This window comes from Accipiter gentilis, chromosome 1, assembly GCF_929443795.1.
Source record: "Accipiter gentilis chromosome 1, bAccGen1.1, whole genome shotgun sequence".
Taxonomy (NCBI): Eukaryota; Metazoa; Chordata; class Aves; order Accipitriformes; family Accipitridae; genus Astur; species Astur gentilis.
In genome coordinates this window covers 24,950,501-24,966,374 of record NC_064880.1, presented here as the reverse complement: position 1 = coordinate 24,966,374, position 15,874 = coordinate 24,950,501, and the positions used below count along the sequence as shown (strand labels likewise).

General features: G+C 48.7%; 1 long non-coding RNA gene across 1 annotated transcript; it reads right to left on the bottom strand.

Annotated features, from left to right (window-relative positions):
- LOC126043806 (uncharacterized) lies at nt 1-14,185 on the bottom strand. Its single transcript, XR_007507516.1, has 5 exons — nt 14,100-14,185; nt 13,001-13,166; nt 2,880-3,023; nt 2,535-2,781; nt 1-2,236 (listed from the first exon to the last, which is right to left on the bottom strand). It is a non-coding gene; the product is annotated as an uncharacterized LOC126043806 (long non-coding RNA).
- Nucleotides 14,186-15,874: the final 1,689 nt, after the last annotated feature.

Below are 15,874 nucleotides of genomic sequence, written 5' to 3'. Positions count from 1 at the left end.
AGTTAGCAGCTAAAGCTTCAGCCAATGCAACCAAACAAGTAATCACACGCAGACATCATTATCCTCGGAAGTATTCAGTTACTTATTTTACATAGATTTTCCCATCAGTGTCCAATCCGGGGTGTTGCACAGAGACATTAATGCACCCCCGTAAGTGTCCTTGGAGTTAGAGGTCAGGATAGCAAGGGTGGCTGTGGGAAGACCACAGTTACAGGGAAGCAGGCACATGATATGCAGAAAGAAAAACAGTGAATCTTCTGGGGACTTTAGAAGCGACCTGGATCCAGAAGTACCTTTCTTCAGCATGGACTCATTTCCTTGGGAATACAGAAAGGCACCCTGCTCTCCAGAGCCTTCCTGCAACCTACCAGCACCACTTTCACCTAGTCTGAATTATTGTCGGTTTCTGCTCCTTTTCCAGGGCTTGGCTTCATCTTGGGAAAAGAGTTTCCACAAAAGAGGGGCAGAGAGACACCAAGCTGTGACTGAAGCCCCGGAAAAGTCATTTGCAGGGAAAAGTCAATTCCTTTCTGTTCTTTCTGACAGGCAGGAAGACCACTATCCATGACAGTCAGTCTGCCCTGCCAAGATGCGAGACTGGCAAAACCTCCTGTGGCATCACATACCAGAGTAGGCTTTCATGCTAACAATTCTACTGACAGCCTTAAGGAAATAGTAAATCGAAGTCCCTGCCTCGGAGGGAATTCGTTTCCCCTTCAGTCTAGTTAAATAATCTGTGCCAGACATTACTTTTGGCCTTTAGAGTCATAAAAGTCCATCTGAAGGCTGTTATGACTTCATTTTTCTTTGTCTCTGAAGCACAGAAAAGCACCAACTGTCAAGCCTTTGGAAAAAAAAAAATTGCGAGCATGAACTAGTAAGTGTTTTCAGACCTGGGTTTTTCTAACTCTACCATGCTGCTGTGTAATGTACTGCAAGGTGAACCATACTCTGCAACAAAGTCACAACAGTCTTTGACATTATCATCCTACGGAAGAGAAGTTTTGTGGCAGCTTTGTTTACCTTTTGACAGGAGACTTTTAATTAATTTAATGCAAAACTTAATTGCACTACTTTTATGGCAGTCCCTGGAAAGATTTATTTTGATATTAAACTTCTTTTCTTTTATGCTGGTCTCACATTCCCTGGTTTTGGTATAGAGAGTGGTTTCCTATGGGGAGCCCATAATTGCATGATCAAAGATGCAAGGGTCAAGCCTGGAAACGTAAGCAGGTGGGTGTGGGACAGGTAAGCCTTCAGTACTCTGGGAAAAGGAGGAGGAAGGTGCACACTGTGGGATAAACACACAAAGGGAATATTTTTTTATCTGAAAGGATTAGCAGTGAAAGTTAATAGACATTTTTTTATTTCTTAATACACACTATTTCCCTGTGATAATGAACTACCAACAATGTTCATAGCAGTTGCTGTCTTGTTTTAGAGATAACACTGCTTAGTCTGTGGAAACCTTATCTCCATTTTGGGGGTGGAGGTGAGAGAAACTTTCAAGTTAACTGTGAGAAGTGCCTCCCACTTTGAATTAAGTCTGAAATCGTATGTTAAAGGCCCTTTACAGCTTGCCTGAATCTCTTGGCTTGTTCATCACAACATAAAATGGGAAATTTGCTGCAGGGTGTTTATCAGTTCAAAACATCACTTATTCATTAAATCCAACAATGGACTTAGTCAGAAATAGAAATGTAATGAGTTGTGTCAGAACCACCTTCTGGTCTGTAGCAGAGGGGTATGTCATCGCTACAGACCTGCAGGGTTTCATTCCTGTGAGCTACCTGAGCCTTCTCACACTCACGACATGCGGCTGGGAACAGAGCTCACGGAATCTCCAACACACTCTCCTCCTACAGTTACCTCCCTTCTTCCTGCTGGTTTCTGGGCGGGCGTTTTTTTGCTGCCGTTTGGGATTTTTTTAATCACTCACTACACAAGCTAGTTGGCAGGGCAAGCCAGTGTGGTTTTCAAAAGCCACCTTTTCCTTTTTGCTCTTTAATTTCTCTCAGACAATTAGACCTAAAAATATTTCTCCAATCAGCTCAATACTTCTAGCAGAAAGCTAATAAAAATGCCCTTTGAGAACAAAATGAAAGCCTCCGATAAATTCCCAGTGGACCTGCACTCAGTTTGGCGTGGCGGAGGTCTGGAGGAAACAGCCTGTAAGTGCGCTCATTGCCGGCCATCCTTGAACTCCACGCCAGCTTGACAAGTATCAGACATTCATCTAAAGGAGAGAAGCAATGTCTACAAAATGCAATTGTTACTTGTTATTTTAAATGACAAATTTTAATGGCAAATCAGCCATGCATGTAACTGCTCCCCAAACATCTGAGTGGTGGCAGCAGTGCCACTGCTTGCCCCTGAGTGACACCAGGCCTCGGAGGTGTGAAGCCTCGGTGTTACTTGACTCCCCAGAGGACACATCTTACCCCTTGAATGGCTCTGACATATTCCTTGCTGCCTGCCAACCCTGGATGGCTGGTGGGGATGAGGACACAGCCAGGGTTGCATTTGTCCCCTACCTTTTTTTCATCCTTTGTTTGGCAGCTCCTTTGCAGCTGTGGTTCTCCTCTGAGGCTCCTGGTTTGGGCAGTCATTTAACATAACAGGGCACACATCCCCTTCTCTCCATGTCTTTCAGCAGCTGCAGTGCAGCCCTCAGCCTTTCCCGCTACCTGGCTCCTTGGTGTCTCCCTATTTCCTTTTCAAGGAGTCAGCAGCAGCGTCAAGGGAACAGCTTTTGCTCAGGCTTCTTACAACAGTTTCCCTCTGCAATGAGAAATCAAATATAAACCCAACAACAAAGCTGCTTCAGGTTTTGTATTCTCTTGCAAAGGCAAAAAACAGTGGAAACAGAACTGAAGCACCTTTTAACTCGAGGCTTGCTGCCACTGCAAGCGTGATGGCAGAGGGCTGACCTCTTGGAGCCACTGCTTCCAGAGGAAGGTGCTGCTCTGAGCGTACCTGCTCAGCATTCCTCTCCTGCATGGGGCCCGCTCCAGGAACGTCACCTGGAGAAAGATAAAAGTAAAATTGTTACCTTTTACTATACCAAACAGGAGATTTCCATCCCTTATGCTTCTGCCTGTAACATGACATCTGTTGCCTGAAGATTTTGAAACTTATTTTTATCTGTGAAGAATGCTCCTTCAGATCAAGAAATGAGTCAGTACCTCTGTACAGCCTGCTTGTCTCTCACAGATCAATCTGGAAACATAAACCCAACTAACTGCTTCCCTGAAACACCCATCAGAAATCCTCCTGTTGAAGCGACACAGGCCAGACCACCAACTCCAGCCACCGGCACCTGTGCCGAGTTGCTCGTGCACACATCAAGTGTTGAGAGCGCAGTTGTTCCCTTCACCCCATGCTATTGACGGTCATTTGAAATTGCAGAGGCTTAAAAAGCTTTGATTCATAAATGAGAACCAGGCCCCCAGAGGCCATTTCCAGAGCACAAAGTAGGCTGTGCAAGCCTTGCATACGTGGCTTAGGGGGCACAGACAGCCCTCGGACTCTGTGAAACATCTACCTCAGCTTGCAATTTCAGATTAAAAGGCATAGACATAAATGAGGATGGAGGGACAAGGGGACAGAGACTTCTAAAGGAAAAATTGCACTTCGTTTCCACAGCAAAGAGTTTGTAGTTTTGCTACAGATGAAAGCTCATCAAAAGCAGGAAGGACAATCTCACAGAAAGAAATGCCACAGGAGGTGCTTTATGTTTCGTAACTTTGAAGGAATTTTTCCTTACCCCCCACCCCCACTGACCCCATTTGCCACAAAACAGTCACGATGTTTTGCATATTGCTTTTCCCCTCCCTTTCTTTTCCCCGCCCTTCACCGAGTTCACTAAAATCAGTGTCCGAGCAGGGTTTACCCTCTCTAGCATTTTTTTCAGTTTTGCTTTTGTATTCATTTACTTTTAACCATCCCCTCAACTTTGGAGATGTTGCATTTAGCAAAAGGAAAAGCCACCCGCCCTGCACCTCTGCCGCCCATAACTCTGCTGAAGCTTTCATGTCCCCAGTGGCAGCAGAAGGGTGGAAGGGGTGCGAAGCAAGGGCCGACAGAAGCACCGACCCCGAACTAAATGTTGAACAGAAAGAAGAGGGAAGTTACGGGCAGGAGAGAAGGGAGCCAGGGAGGGAAAGGAGGACAGAAAAAGCTATAGGAGAGGGGTAAGCAAGTTGGAATTTGCATTTACTGAGTAACAAAATGAGGGATGCTAAACTCAGACCTCTAATATCTGTGACCAAACCTCCCTGTGGGTTATCGTTTTACCGGGAGGCAGCTATTTGTTACGGTAAGAGAGTTGCTGTGACACTGTCCCCACCAGTGCTCCTGTCAGAGGTATAAACAAATAGGACTACAGCAACAGGACAAATCCCACAGATGAGGAGAACAGGTCGAAACCCCACAGATTTGCCTTAACAACAAGAAGGTGCTGGTCTGCCTGCCCAGGAGTCCTCCCCCAGGAGATCTCCCATCTGTGCCTGTGAAGGGAAGCATGTTAAGTTAGAGTAGCAACGGTGAACACCTTAAATCTTTACGATGTCCTAGGATACGAGGCCATCGCTCCAGCCACCTGCCTGGAAGGGCTGAAGATCAGCGCATGCAACCAGGGGGCATAGGATGGAGAAAGGAGCAGGCCCCCACAGAGGCCAGCACGCAGACGTGACCTGCTGGCAGCCCCTTCAGTCATTTCCCCAACTCCCTCTGGCCACACCAAGCAATCCCCACTCCAGCGTCCCACGAAGCCCTTTCTCCCTCAAAGCAGACCCCATCCTCCCCTCCTTCCCCTGACCCCCGGCCCACCCTCCCTCACAGCCTTCACCCTCCCCAGGTGCTTCCAGCGCTCCCTCACCGTGGTTTCGGGCTCACCTCTGCCCCTCCCCGAGGAGGCAGCCTGGGCTGACGCTTGAACCAAGGGCGACTGGCCCTGGGCTCTCCCTCAGCTTCCCACCCAGGGTCGCGTCCATGCGCGCGGTCCCTGGGTGAGGCGTGGGCTCCCAGGGCACACGCTCCCGCAGCCACCCCAGCGTGCAGAAGACATGAGCACCTGCAAGCCCTCCCGGCCGCTTGGTTGCACCCCTGAACAGTGCTGTGATGGGCCAGAGCTGGACAGGGGCAGAGCTCAGCAAAGGGCTGCCGAGCATGAAGCCCTGCTTCGAATGTCCCCAAATTCAGATAACCGAGCGCAGGCACCTGCAACCGTTGCAGAGCCAGAGCTGGGCTTCGCTCGTCCTCTCCATCCCGCAGCTGCTCGGCTCCTTTGGCCCAGCCCCAACAGGTACAGACACAGTGATGGGGGGGAGGCGGCAGCAACGTTTTGGGGGGGGGGCAGGACACGATGACAAAAGACTCCTTCTGCTGGCCACACTGACATCGCTGCACTCAGATGCAACTGGAAAAGGCTCAAAAAGCCAGCAGATAGTCCTCGGCTCAGAAGGAAACAGCAAGTCCCACGTTTCTCTCAGCTTAGCCAAAAGCTGTAAAGCAGATTCCTCCTGCCCTCCACTAGCGTTCAGCCCTCCCCTGCGTGTTTTGTTGATGAAATCTCTTACCCCAATTTGGGAGATAGCGGTTGCTAAACATGCTCTGCCTTGCTACCAGAAGAGTTTCTGACCTTGTCCTGTCTTCTTCTGGGCGTTTGGCAAATACTTATCAGTGCTCGCAGTGACCTCCAGCCAGCTGGGCAGAAAGCTTTGGAGCCAAACACGTGCACAAATAATTCCAGGGGCAGCTGTTGCTACTGTATTATCTCCTTCTGTGGTTTCTACAGATACAAACAGTTAATACATGTTGCAGTTAGCAGCCCCTTTCCCTTTAGCACACCAAGGAGCATCTTCCTTCAACTTGGGGCCATTAAACCCATCTCAACAATGGGGGCCTTCAATCTGGTACTAGTCTGTGTTGCCAAATGTATCTTACCCTCAGATGAAACAGAGCCCAAAACAGCCGAAGCCACAGATCACAGACCTGCCATCTTTAGCTGAGAAGGTCACCATTTAATCACCCTTCCCAAATTAAATGGAACAGAGGCCGCTCTGTGCATATCCAAACATAGCACCCCCTCTCTTCAACTCCTCTGGCCTCCCGCAGCTCAGACACGAGCTGTTTTTTCACCCTGACGCATAAAGGTCCAAGCCTGATCAGAGTTCATTCAACCCGAAGAGCAGCAATGACTTGCTTCCAAAAAATGAGACTATTATGGCTAGAGACTATTATGAAAGCCTGCGTGAAGCTGAGACCAGATGTGCGCTCGACTCACTCCAAATGTTGCTTAGAGCAAAGTGCTGGTTTGTTTTGGTTTTGTTTTTTTTAAACAAAACAGAACAGAGGATTGACAGGAATTAGGCCTCATCTGTAACAAAGATTTCCTGATTATTTTTTTTTATTGCACTGCCATTACAGATGTGTAGCTGGGCTGGGAGCACACACCCACCGGCAGTGCTGCAGCAGCCGCTGACCTGCCAGGGCACAACAGCTCTCAGAGGGTGGATGAAAACATGGAAAGACCCCTTACACAATAGGATGGAAGTGAATGGGGATCCCATCCCATTTAAGTTCAGCTCCAAGAATCAGCTTCTTGTTGTTGCGAATTTCTGTTACTGTTTCAGTAGGATGCTTTGTACCGTCCCCTGGAAATCAGAGCGATCGCGTGGCTGCGATCATTCTTTGCCTTTACAGCAAACCTTTCATCAGAGGATCTCAAAGCAACTTGCCATCAAGAACGGGCACAACCTCACACTGTGCCTGTGTGATAAGTGAAGGATGGAATAGATTAACTGCTTAAAACCACACAGCAGCTCTGTGGGATGAAAGGAAAATAAGAAAAATTATATATACGTTTGAAACTGTACAGGGTTTTCTAGAGAGGCAGCCTGGAAGGCTGCCAGGATGCTGAAATTGCCACCCCTACACAACCACAAATACCATGGAAACCAGCAGGGCACCGGCAGGCAGGAAAGAAAATCAGCTGAAAAAATGGCTTTCCATGAAACGTAGGCCAGGCTGGGACGCTGCTCCCCTCCTCACTGAGGGAAGACTACGTGCCCAACCACCAGTGCTGCTGCCAGTGGGAGCAGGGCTCCAGGAGGGAGCAATTCCCACTAATTTCCCAGCCTGGGGTAACGTTGCTTTCCTGATGGCAGCCAACGGATGACAGCAGAAAGAGGGATGGCTGAAGACTGCTACATCATGTCAGCTGTGGTACAGAGGTAATGGAAACCCTGAGTGCCAGGTAAAGCTTCAACATATGCTGGGAGGTGTAGGAAGATGAAAGTAAGTTGACACTTGAATGAGGACAGGGAAGGAACAGGCACACGCAAGCTCCTGCATGCCCTCCCTAGTGAGGCACGATAAAGAGGCATGAAACACTCAACAGTAATAGTAGTTTTCCCCCCAAATACCAAGAAAGCTCAAAAAAGGATTCCTTTAAGCTGAGCAAAAGTAAGGAAAGGGAAGAGGCCTGGGAAACAAAACCAAAAATAACAAATTAAACTGAATATAACAGGAATAACAGAAGTAAACAAACCCAGATAAACGGTGGGGGAGGAACGAACATACTGTTAATCTGTCAAGTACACCGTGCGCACATTAAACTATAGAGTAAGCTCGGAGAAATATCTAGCCTCCCAGCTGAGCAAGGACACCTGCTTGTTACCAAAGAACACACATCCCTTAAAAAGTTATACTCTTGGTAAGCCAAACGAGGAGAAACCTGGGCTTAAAAAGCTGTACTCATTCAAAATGCTGCTAAAAGGAACTGCAGCAGTTTGTGAGTATGCTGGATATGGGGCAACCAGCACCAAGCTTGTTAAAAAAACCAGCCCAGTGAGATGAGAGGCAGGTAGAGAGACAGACACAAAGCTCTCCCTCCAGCTCTCAGCAGCTGAAGGGTGCAGAGGTGAGATGCTACAGAGCCTAGCTGGAACAGAGGTCGGGGGGAGAGGGCAGTATTTTACAGAAGAGCAAAAAGGACTGAAACATCCAGCGAAGCAGCAGAGCGCCGTTTCTGTCACGCTAAAATGCACAAAGCTAACGGGCCTCCCAGTAACCACGGGGGAGGGCTGGAAGAAGATGGGAGTGCTGCCACGGCTGGCCCCGATAAGTCTCTATCTAGGAACAGGCAAGGGCTGCACAGCCGGCGCAGGACCACGCTCACAGCCCAGCCCGAGAAACGGGTCCGGAGGAGTGCGAGAACAACAGGATAACATCAGGCATTTCTCACGCAGCCGAAGGACCGCCGCTGGTCATCAAGAGACAAGTGCAGATGGGAGACTTTAAAGCGGTGCCAGAAAAAACAAGCTACAGCCAGGGTCGAGGAACATGGGATCCGACTCCTAGTTGTCAGCAGTTGTGGTGTATACATTGCTGAAAACAGATGCAGTGCCAGGAAAATCCAACTCCCAGCATGAAAAAAATAACTTAAGAATGATAATGAGAGAAGCCAAAGCAACTGCGACTGTGAATTAGTGATTACATAAAAGCTTTTATCTTACAGTTATGCTAGGCCAAATTCTGAAGTAATTTTTTTCAGCCGGAATGCTCCCTCGAGACCCTGTGATTTGGCCACAAATTGCTACATCTTAAAAAAAAAAAAAGAAAAAACAACCCCAAACCAAACAAACCCAAAGATTTTCTTTTTAAGCTGTCAGGCAATTGCCTGAACTTTGCATCAAACACTTCTCCAGCGGGTAGCTGAAGTTCTCCGCTTTATGCCACCGTCCATCCGTACAGTGTAACCGTGAGGCACAGGCCAATTTTCAGGATTTGCTCCTTCGTGTGGCTGCTATTCAGGGAAGTGGGAACATCAGGCTGTTCGGTATGAAGGGAAGCACATATAATTCAAAGCTCCCTGAAACAAGTGAGGTATGGTCTATATCGCAGTTCCTTCCACTGAGACATATCAAAGCTACCCCTGAAAAACTGAACGTACAGTAGCTTGGGTATTGCAGTAAGGAAGCGTAGTAATCATCGCTGCCCACCACCCACCACGTGCTGCTCACTCGAGTGCTCCAGGAGCAGCATCACTACCTAAACCCCCGCAAGCTGCAATGTTCTTTGCTATGTCTGGGCTGAACAGCAACAAAAATGTCTTTTCAAAATAACTGATCTGGAGTAAAAACAACCAGTATTTCAGTGGCAGGCACACAAGAACAGCAAAAGGATCCTGTCTCCAGCACTGGAAGCTTCATCCCATTCCCCAGGCATTATTAAGCCCAGCAGCAGCTCTAGGCTTCACACCTGGAGGCATCTGTACAGTTTCAAATGGAGCATCTGCAAATCCCACGCTCCAGTGAGTCCCAAAGAGATGCAGCCATACCGAGACACCTCTCGCTTCCCAGCACCTCTCCACATTCTCGTTGGAGACCTGTCGTAGCCCTGAACCCTTTCCTGCTCACGCTTTGGACTTGGCTCGCCATAAATAATACACTGCCAACCTGTGATTTCTAAAGAGGCATTGACAAAAACATGAGAAAATGAATATTTTGAGCAAGAGACATACCTTTCCTATGAAAGAAGACCTGCTGTAATATCTCTTCCAAAAGCAAGGGAACGTGCTCAAATAGCTGTCGTAAAATCTGAAGCTAGAACGCTGCCCAGCCAAAAATGCTGGAAATAGCTCTTTCAAGTCATGCAAACACTTCAGCGTTTCTGAAAGGAGAAATGGCTGGAAATAGTTTCAGATAAAAGAACCTTTCATGCCAGCTGGCAAAAGGCAAACAGATGGATCAGATAGATGGATAGACGGGGCTTAAAGCCACTTTTGTCTCAACAGCGGGCTGGGCTTGTGTATGCAACATCTGAAGGCAGCATATCACATCACCTGACCCTTAAACGTTAGCTTTATGAAATCATATCAGATGAAACCCCAGTGTTCAAAAGCATCTCTCAGCCTGGCAGGACTCTCTCCCTCCTCCCCCTCTGCCCAGCAGCACCTTCAACAGTCCCTGGGCTGGCTCAGTGCTCGCACAGACCTTTGCCCCTTTGGGTTTTTGTCCCCCCTCGGTTCAGCAGTCCAGCCTCTGTCGAAGCTTGAGAAGGTTTGTTGTGGTGTGGGGAGTTCTGCAAATATGTAGGCAAAACACTTCTTTTCCCATAGTGCAACAGCAGCAGAGTGACTGCAGACAGTGAGAAATGAAGGATGCCGTGAAGGCTGAAGGGAAATTCCCCCAAAACTGTGCTTGACGTGCTTTAACAGAAACTTTATGAAAGTAGGATGTGATGTAAACAAAACAAAATAGGGTAAGAGCGCTGTATTTCTGGTAGCCTGTGCAGCGTGAGAAAGGTGATGCTTTGTTTCAGCTGCGATTTTGGTTCTTGAATCAAAAGAGGCCACACCGAGCTGCCTCAGGACAAGAATTACACCTTGATTGACAGGGATGGGTCTGAGCCACGGGTTTGCCTGAACCCTTGCAGTCTGCTTACAGCCAGACACTTGCTCCTCACCACTTACTTGCTTTTCATATAAGATGACTACCGTGGGGGGCTGGGATGTCCCCAGTGCTGGCAGCTCATTTTATGTGATGTTTGTCACGAATCGCAAGGGCCACAGTCCCCGCAGGCTCCCGCCGGCGGCTCATCCCCTGGGACTTCAGTGGGTCGCTGCCAGCATGGTGACATTCCAGCTCTGCTGGATCACCAAGCCAAAGCAAACCCAGGGCCTCTGCAGCATCTTAACTAGTGCAAAGACAATACAGAAATCTGGAAAGATTAAAATATCTGCATTGAACAGGACCAGGAGTAGTTGTAACTTTCTTTCAGAAACATGGGGGTTTTGCTATATTAGAACTATGTGTCTCTGGAGATTTCATGTCAAAATGGAACTGTATAATGAATGGTAAATATTTATCAAGAAATTCACAGCTGAAAGTGGTCTGCAATGACAGATCAAAAAAGACAATCACATCTGCACCATTTCTATTCTTATTTCTTTGACAAGTGAATTCATCCTGACAGACTTTAACACTCACCTTTATAGATGTTTCTGCTTTTCACGTCAGACATTAAACTCTTTCCTGTCTTGTCTGGGAAGACTTCGAGTTACCAAAGACATGGCAGGATTACACCATCAAAAGTTGCAACATCCAAGCCCTGACGTGACTAATCCCCACGTAAATGGGAAAGGCCAAGATATTCAGTCTGTGCGGTGGGTAGATGCGGAGCCAGACGGCCTCCTCCAGCCCACGGGCGCATGGGAGACACATCCCCTCCTTCCACGCAGGGAAGGCCTGGGATAGGCAAGGGTCTCTGGCACCCTCTTCCTCATTTCCCTTCGTAGGGACAGTGGCACAAGTGGCCCTGCGGGCACACGGGGGCTCGCCTCTTGGTAGTCCCCCTCTCACGTCAGGGCAGCGTGGCTCAAGGTAAGGGAGTTGCTCTCGGGGGAATAGTGGATTCTTTCTTTATTTGCTTTCGTAAGCACGTTCATGGGAAAAAAACCTCCTTTGCATAAGGCATAATATCACTTTTTACCTGTGGTCTCTGAAAGACAAGCAAAACTGTCTCCTCTATGTAAACCACACAGCCAAAAATACCTTAGAGAGCACCTGAACTTCTTTGTCCATCTTAGAGAAGTAGCTGTCAGAAGAAGACATCACCAAGCGCACTTCTCTCTCCTGCAGGCATCATCTTGCGATGACTCGCACAGCTCAGCTGAAGGGCATTTCTAAAGTGTGTCTATATGATGCAACGACAGAGCTGTGTCAAATCCAACACCTGAGTCCTAGTTTTCAGAGTAAGGACGCTCGTTTTTGCTTTGCAGAATCAGTCTAGCCAAAACCATACATGAAGTTGGCCCGAACCCTTCCCCACCACAGAGCATGGGTGGCTGATGTAGTCTTACACGGGGGTCGGTGTGGACACCTGCCTGCTCTGCAGCTGCAGAAACCCCCAGGACCACTGGTGGGTGGCTGGAGAGGGGAAAGGACACACACAGGTCCATGCTTGCTCCCTCTTCTCCTCCTCCTCCCAAACCATCCCCTCAGCACACTGGGACCTCAGCCTTAAACATCATTCTCAGTGGGGAAACCGTGCCAGTTTTGGTGGCTGAGGGTGCTCTGCATTTAAAAGCAGGCTGGCAGGATCTCATCCACCCTCTGTAAAGAGACAGAGGCACCGCTCTTCACCTGACTTCATTAATTTAGGGGAAGGTGGCGGCAGGGAATTGATGTTCCAAGGAACTCGCCCCAGCAGAACAGCATTTCCTATGCTTTCTGCCATTGAGCTAACAGCACGGAGACCAGAAACAAGAGACATGCCCAAAAAAAACCAAACCCCCCAAAACCCAGCAAGACTTACATCTTTTGCAGGCATGAAACACAACTATGGGTAGGCAAAACAGCTCATTGCAGCAATCTCTAAAGGTCAGAGTTTCACGTGGGGACAGCAATCAGCAGCTGACAGCCAAAGGAAACTCAGATGTTTAAGTTGCATATTGAGCAAATTTGATTGAGAAATCAGAGAAACAAACATAACAAGCGCAGATTCTGTTACTCTACATTCAGATTATTTTTTTTTTAGGTTAAAAATGCACTCAGAGCTCTTTTTTGTAATTTTGACCTCAGCAAATGGTAGTTGTTCTGCTGTCAGTATCAGAGTTATGAGCTCCAATGATTTATTGTAAACTTCATGCTAGCTGATATTTGACAGCCCATAAACTCGCGTGATTAAATCAGTGTTTCAGCTTTTATCAGCATAAGTTTCTGAGCTTTATGCTAAAATAAAGGAAAATAAACCCTAAAAAATGTGTATACCAGGAGCCAACCAAACCCCGGAAGCTGCTACCTGTAAAACCACTGTCATTTTTTCAGCTGATCACACAGTGTGGGACATAACATCTGATTTTTCTTCCTTAACGCCTGGAGTTACTTTTAGATTGTACCCGAGATTGTACTTCTGGATTGCACAGGTACATTTGGACTGTGCTGTTATATTGTCACAGGCTTCGGTGCCCATAGTGCCTGCACTTGTGACTCACCGCAACACCACGAGGCGTTGGAGGATCCACCTCCACCGGCATCCAGCAAAGCCTTGTGCAAACCTCTCGCCGGGGAAAGCTGCGCCGTTTGCAGGAGACGTGCCTGCTCTCGCTGCCTGTTGTTGGAAATCGGCAGGAGGCTCCAGGAAATGCCAGTTAGGAAGGGCTGGAGGCAGCAACAAAGTAAAAATAAATCCAAACCTACCGCATCAGAAAATATTTAGTATAAAGCAGTATTTTTGGTCCTGCTCTGTGCTATAGGCACAGCATTCAAAAGAAGTGATCTTCCCAGCCCTTTTCATTGGTAAAACAATGCACATCAGTTGGACTTCAGAAACAAAATGTAAACAATCTGATAAAACAGATGGCTGGTTACTGAACAAGGTTCTAACCCTCACTACAAAACAAGTCATCTTGAGCATTTGCCTATCAACATGGTCTCAGTATTATAAACACCTTTAAAAGTAAATAGAAAGGTCACCACTGATTGCAATGAGAGTCGGATTCATCTGAAACACTGCACCCAGTAAACTCAATTTCCTACAGATTTTTTCAAGAGACACGAAGCTTTTACAAGCCTTTGGAGAACAAAGACTCACTTGCAGCTCCACTAAATTCACCATCCTGCCCCGGCAACAGAAAGTGAATATCATGAGAGTTCCAGACTGCCCTGGTCAGGACAGTATATTGTTTTCCACTTTTTGCATAAGATGAAATATTTCCTGGTTTGCAGGGTGTGATCAAGAGAAGGAATAGTTCATTTTCTTTAATTAATTTTGGTGCTATTTGTATCTGCGCTTTCTTTAATAGTTTCAGGTGCATTAGTTATCACAAATATCTGCTTGAAGGCATAAGCAACGTGAGTTCTCGATCTGTCTTCCCCTGCAGGGTTTTAAAACCTCTTCTCCCAAAATTGGTGCAAAGCCCTTTCCCACAGATGCTCCAGAGCAGAACTATTTTGATTGCCAAAATACTAAAACCACAAACTCAGGAGGAAGGAGAAAAAAAAAAAAAAAAAAAAAAAAAAGATAAAAGGCCTTTCAAATCAAGTGAATAAGCCAAAGGGGAAAAAATAGACTCAGTCATCTCTCCTACCCACCATTTAATTAATGGCATTCCCCTCCAGCAAACACAGCGTGAATCTCTCCGGGTGCCTTTTTGCAGTCAAGCTCCGGCAGCTGCCCCTCTCCTGCCCTCCCTGCCGGGACAGTGGCTCTGCTCGTGTCCCTGCCCGAGGGCAAAGCTGCCGGTGTCGGTGGGCAGGGGTGCGTGTGGAGCGGCCGCACGCCCCGATGGGGACCTTGCTCCAGCCAAGCGTTTGAGCAGACGAGATATTGTAGGGAAAGGAGCGGGACTGGTTGTGCTGCAAGATAACATTGTCTGCCAGAGCTTTGTTGGAGGCAGCCTTGCAGACGCAGGAAGGAAAACAAACTGTAAAGATGGTAAAAGGAGAAGGAAAAAAAAAATGCGCCAAGGGAAGCGGCGCTGGCGCAGAGGACCAAGAGCTTCTGGTCAGCGAAGGACAGAGTAACACAGAAACGGAGACAAACCTGAACACCACGCGTCAAACAGCATCGCGACCCGCCTCGGGAAGCCCCCTCTCCTCACTCACTTGTGCCGTTCTCCACCCGCCCGGACAGCCGGCGCCGGGACAGGGCACCAGGGACCTTGGCAGGAGGTGGGACAGCCCACCCACGCCTGAGCTGCTCTAGCCCACTTCGCCTGCAAACTGCCCCGAGCAGGCAGCCGGGGCGCTGGCGGCGAGGCCACCCGCACAGGGGGCCGCTTTGCTCACGGGGACAAAACCTACCCAGGAAACAAAGCGTGAGGGCTTGCGCTTCCCAGGCAGATACCGGCTGTTGACCCGGCGGGTGTTTCACAGCGGCAAGCAGGAGGAAAAGCATCTGGTGGCACGGTTTGGAGGAGGACGATGAAATGCTGCTCCTGCAAGAGAGGCAGCAGGTGAAAGAGGACACAGCCGGCCCAGCAGCCTCACGGGCCCTGCTGCTCCCAAACTGAGCGCAACGCAGACGCGCCTGCGCTTGTGTCCCATTAGCTTGTTTTGGTTGTTTAGCTCTTTTCCAGATTTAGCCTCCTATTACACCTGGTCAGGCCCAGCATTTAACCTGTCCCATGGATGCAGAGAGAGAACGAGGACCTTCACAGAGGGTCTATGGAGGCCCACCGCTTCCTTCTCAATGGAGGTTTTGCTGCTTGGATGCCTTGCCTCAAGCAAGGCAAGGGGCAAGGATTCAAGGGGAAATCCTGGTTTCAGCTTAGCTTAAGCTAGTCCTGAACAGCCCAGCCTTGTACATCTCCCTGTCCCAAGGGTATTTTACGGGGTGTAGCTTCCTGGTGCCATATCTCCACCTGCTTCTGGTCCTTTCCCCATTGCACCAAGCCACCGCAAAGGGAAGATGGGGTCCCCCCGTACTGCTCAACAGTGAGGTGGGAGCCCAGGGGCAGCTGGATTTTCCATGTGGAGGTGGGGAAACAGCAACACACAATGTGTCATTCCGGTTCTTCAGGGTCTGGAGACTAAAACCAGCACCTGCAGCCCCAGGGGAGCCCTGCTGAGAGCACAGGGAGGAGCTGTGGGGTTGGGATCAGTGCAGTCCTGTTTGTATTCAACCGGCTTGTGTTAAACTCAAATAAGCCAGACGGGACCTGAGACGAGATCATCCACACAGCTTCCTGCTGCGCCTTGTTTGCTTGATGCATCTCGCAGGTAAAACCAGCGCCTCATCCTCACGTGGGTGAACCGTGGTCTCCGGCGCGCACCCAACCTCGAGCGTGGGAGCAGCGGGGCCTGGCCAGAGGGTCCCCTCCTGTGCCAGAGCCACGTGCCTGTGGCTGCGCAGCCCCAGGGACGCA